Source organism: Limanda limanda, chromosome 3, assembly GCF_963576545.1.
Source record: "Limanda limanda chromosome 3, fLimLim1.1, whole genome shotgun sequence".
Lineage (NCBI taxonomy): Eukaryota > Metazoa > Chordata > Actinopteri > Pleuronectiformes > Pleuronectidae > Limanda > Limanda limanda.
In genome coordinates, this window is record NC_083638.1 from 7,366,575 (window position 1) to 7,371,528 (window position 4,954).

At 39.4% G+C, this 4,954-nt stretch overlaps 1 long non-coding RNA gene across 2 annotated transcripts; it reads right to left on the reverse strand.

Annotated features, from left to right (window-relative positions):
* LOC132998673 (uncharacterized) lies at nucleotides 1–1,600 on the reverse strand. 2 transcript variants are annotated; one of them, XR_009677996.1, is made up of 3 exons: nucleotides 1,214–1,600; nucleotides 1,075–1,135; nucleotides 1–398 (listed from the first exon to the last, which is right to left on the reverse strand). It is a non-coding gene; the product is annotated as an uncharacterized LOC132998673 (long non-coding RNA). The 2 variants fall into 2 exon arrangements; XR_009677997.1 differs by having other exon boundaries at nucleotides 1–395; nucleotides 1,214–1,597.
* Nucleotides 1,601–4,954: the final 3,354 nt, after the last annotated feature.

Here is a 4,954-nt window from a genome sequence, read left to right on the forward strand (position 1 = left end):
AACAAGTTTAACAAATGACCAGTTTATTGTTTCACAAACAGTCACCGAACAATCACAATATAAAGTATAAAACAGTATTAAACAGCACAAAATAGAAACAGTAAATATTATATAAATCTTGTAAATAATTCAGTCCTGTCAGTGTGTATATGTACAGTTCCCTGGATATCGTCCGTACAGTCCTTGAATAGTGTGTGTGCTTGAGGATTCAATGGTTCCGTTCTGGTCCGGGTCTTTAGGTCTCTATACTCAGTACTACCCGTCTACGTGACGGGCAGGACTGGGGTATGATGTCTTCTCGATACACGAATCAGGTTCGATCTGGATTACACGGTTGGCCACACCGTATCCACGATCTGGGGTAAGTGCGCCATCTCATCATTCAGATTCAGGTTCTTCTAGTGTAAATAAAAAAACAATCAACACACAGTGCAGAATAATCAGTGTCTGTTCTCTTATTCTACTTCTAACATGAGATCTCATTCACTTCTTGTCTTTATGTGTAACCATTACCTGGGTGCACTCAGATTACCTTGAGATGATAAAACAACATCACAGTTACCACTAGTATAACATTACAACTTGTGCTTCACTGAATAATAATATACAAATCAAAACAATAAAGTATTGCACATCACTAAACAAAGGGCTTATCCTTTTTCATTAATATGTTATATGATAACATCATTACAATATCATGTCACTATACTTGAAACTAAACATGACAATAGTTCACAGTATAACTTGAACTTCATTCACATATGAATTGGCTTTTCAAATTATATGCACCTGCAGTGCACTTGCATATTAAACCATATCTATTTGCTATTTAACATAAGCTGCGTGGCTGAACCTTAAACACTTAGTGGCATACTATTTTAACAGGCTGCCTAAAGTTCGTTGTAACATTAATAATCACTATATTATTACTCCGATTGGTTTTAAAGAGGTAATCTTTCAAATAGCATCTTAACAGCAGTATTAGTTCTTGCCCACGTTCGCTAGCATGATGCTAATAGTTCGCTAGCATGATGCTAATCGTGACTAGCAGTGACTACTTGTGTCCTCACTCACCTGAGTTTTCAGTAGCAGATAACTATGGAATCACTTCCGTTGACACTCTCAAGTTGGACGTCTAGTTGAAAAATAACCTTATTAGTATAATAACAGGTAGACTATGTTAATATTTCGAGTGTTTAATGTTATCTCATACCGAAATCCGGGACCTTCAGGTATCATGAAGAAATCCTAGGAGAAAAGGGCTTCTTGTTCGTGGGGGGTTCCATTTGCTAAAACGCATAGTGCGCCCCCTTTTGGTGGGGGGTTATACTACTCCTTAGGTTAAAAATGGAAGCAGTGCTCATGTGTGCTCATGTTTTATGATACAGTTAATGGTTGACATCCTAAGATATATGAAATAGCGTTCTGGATGTTAACAGATGTGTAATTCCTATGAACACAGTATTTTATTATCACTAGTTTAGTCATTTCCTTATTCATTTGTATAATACAAGTTTTCAATTGAAAAGTAGTAAAGAAAATCTACTCTGCCATCTACTGGCGATAGCAAATACTGCAGCAGATCAACATACACTGACCTCCAAATAAAATCAGATTAGTTGTTCTTAATATAATAGCATTATACCTTCAGTGGGCCTACAATGGAATATTCCTGTATTTGGATAATTTCTGCACCTTCAGATAATTTTTTTGTATCCGTTTCAATTATATTCTGCAGGCAGTACAGGCGCCTGTAATGCCAGCAGAATATAATTGAAATGGACTTTACTGATGTGGGATTTTCAAAGAGGCAGGAGGGAAAACTATTGGATTCACGGACTGAAATCCCTGTCACTTATTAGATTGAATATAGATTATGACTTGAAGTGTTTTCTGTAAAGTACCACGATTTATTGGATATTTTGATTAAGCTGTTAATAATGTTCATCTAGAGCTGAGATTTGACTTTTCTGTACATCTATTAGGAATCTGTTCAAAATAAGAATAAGTGCTAAAACATTTTCACCTTTGTTTCATTGTTGTTCAAAAAAAGTAATGAATCTGACGCACACACACATGTACGTGCTTTATTCTGTTTGGATAGTAACCAAGGAGCTGGCCGCTCACAGCAGTGAAACCTCATCAGGCTTTATAGGGTTACATTTCTGCTGGGTGGAGCTCTTGCTGGAGAGCCAATAGGAAGCTTCGATTTTAATCCCCTCATTTGCATGTGTGTCCAGGAGTGTAACAAGTGAGCTAGTAGGCATTTTGGCTGCCACTTGCATACTAGTAAGCCCTTACAGCCTCACTAGTTAGCTCGTACAGTCAAAAAACACTGCAACTAGCAAACTACTGCACATTTCAAGCCCACTAGCTTACTAGTAAACATTTTGCACCTCACTAGTTAGCTAGCAAGGTGCAAAAAAGGTGTTAACTTGTTAACTAGTGAAGATTTTGGCTGCACTAGTTTGCAAGTGTGCATTTGGGCTCCCACTAGTTAACTACTGCAGCAAATTGGAGGCCACTAGTTAACAAGTGAGCTGAATCCATGTTTGACTAGCTTACATGTCAGAGCTTTTGCAGCTCACTTGTTAGCTAGTAACACTTTCAGCCTTACTAGTTCGGTCCAGAGGGCCACTAGTACAGCAAAAAGCCCCCTAGTGGAGACTTTGGCTCTACTAGTGCAGCGCACAGTGTTACTAGTAAGGTTTCTGTTGTAACTAGTTGACCAAAAGTGCCACTAGTTGCTGAAAAAGAGTGACTAGTTAGATTTTTTTTTCAACTTGTTCAGTAAGAGGCTGAACTAGTGCGACCAAACGTCCAACTAGTGCAGACAAAGACCGAACTAGTGGAGGGGACTGAAATTTGATATCAAGGATTTTGAATAAATGCTCAATCGGCTTGCCATACACACACACACACACACACACACACACACACACATACACACACACACACACACACACACACACACACACACACACACACACACACACACACACACACTCACACACACGGTTGCATTTGGTGGTTTTATCCCCTGTAGAGATGCAGGTACTGGTGGTTGCATGTGTGAGGCTCAATGTGCATGGTTGGAGCCGGTTAGCCACAGTAGCCGCTGCCTCGGCCCCTGTGGTCAGCTGTCGCTCTCTCGCTCTGCTGCCGATGCTCAGATTCTCCCTCCGGCGGCCCTGAACCGCTGAAATGAGATTAGCAAACAGGGGAGAGGACAAATATGAGCAGTCATGAGCTGAAAATGAAGTTCAAGCACTCTGGGAATAGAGGAAATATGGAAATATCTTAATTTTGACACTGTGACATTTACAGATATATAAGACTTGCAAATATGCGCTCTGGAATATCACCAGAGCGACATGACAGAGGGGAAAGCCGGGTCGGTGTATTATTAATGTGTAAATGTCCGACCAATCACATGAATCCTGATCAAAAGCTCCACTGCCGAGCACACGTTAGTATTCTCAGACACAGAGGCTGTAAATCGGAGCTTTAAGGGTCCACTGATGTCGGCCTGGTAAATATGATTTCATGCAGAAACTGCTTATGCAACAGACGTCTTCCATGGGATCTCTTTATTTGTGATTTCTCATCTACATTCTGGAAAGGAGCCAGAGAGTGTCTCGTAGCTGGATAAGGATTTGCTTTGCATTCACATGCTCTTCAGAAATCTGCTGAGATGTGAAGTCGTTCTTTTAACTTTGGTGTTTTCGTTTTTTCTTTGAGGACGGAACGTTGTAAACAGAGCATTTAAAAAACGCCTCAACACCACGGCCCAATATTTGCATAATGTAAGTGCTGCTTATCGAAGAGTGAATATAAATAATTAGGTGTGACGGGCGGTAAATAATTTAAAATGTGTCCACTGTGAAGTGGTGTACGGTCGACATTTGATGAGTTGACATTCATTTATTTTAAGGGCCCTTCCTCGCCGATGTAAATCAAATATCGCTCGTCATCAAAGTTCAACTCTATGTGACGCTGCAATTTTGTTTTGCCACAGGAAGCAAATGTTTTGTTCTCCTCCTCACTCGCACAGATAAGAAGAACAAAGGATCTATCCACTTAAACATTCACGTATGTGTGTCCAGGTCATAAAAGATCAGTTTCTCTGATAAAAACGGGGATGTCCTCGGAGATTTCCTGAATTCTGATCTGATTTGATCCGTTTTTTAGGATTTGGAAGTAACGTGTTTTTTCTATTGTGTCACAAGCACAGCTGTCTTTGTGTGTTTGATTTGCATTTAAGATCCACTTTATAAACAGGACTTTGATTTATTTACTCGGATATTTTACTCAAAAAACCTTTTTTGCCTAGAGGCTTTTTCTAAAGCAACAAACTTAATTAAGAAAGAACAAGAAACTTTAACATCGCACATTCCTCAACCAGTAATGCCAAAGAAATGTTTTTTTAAATGTCATGCCCATTTTATTTTACAAATATCTCTACTGGTTCCCACCTAAACCTTCAGCTTGCTCACTTATTGGATATTTATAATCCACAGCTCTGTTATCACCTGAAGTCCCTGCCAAGTAAAATGGTGTAAAAGCTTCTTCTCTGCAGAATGTGATTGTGTTTTCATCCAACTACCTGCGTTTACACACTCTCCTCCTCAACACACTGCTGCCCTGTACATTAGTTTTAGTAGCCCTCATTAATTCGCAGGTTGAAGTGTCCGTTAAAGACTTGAGTGGACACTCAGTTTTATTTTTAGTAATTATCGCATGAACGCTTCAGTGAGATTATATTTTAAAACCTGAATAAAGTTGCCATGTAAGGAGCCATCGAGGAATCACAGCCAGAATGTCTTTCAAGGATTAGGTTTTCATCACCTAGCAGGAGTTTCCAGTTCTCATTGTGATGCAGACATCTGTATCCGTGAAGATATTCATTGTGAAGCAAATAAAATCTAAAAACAATTCTCACAGTGACCCGTCG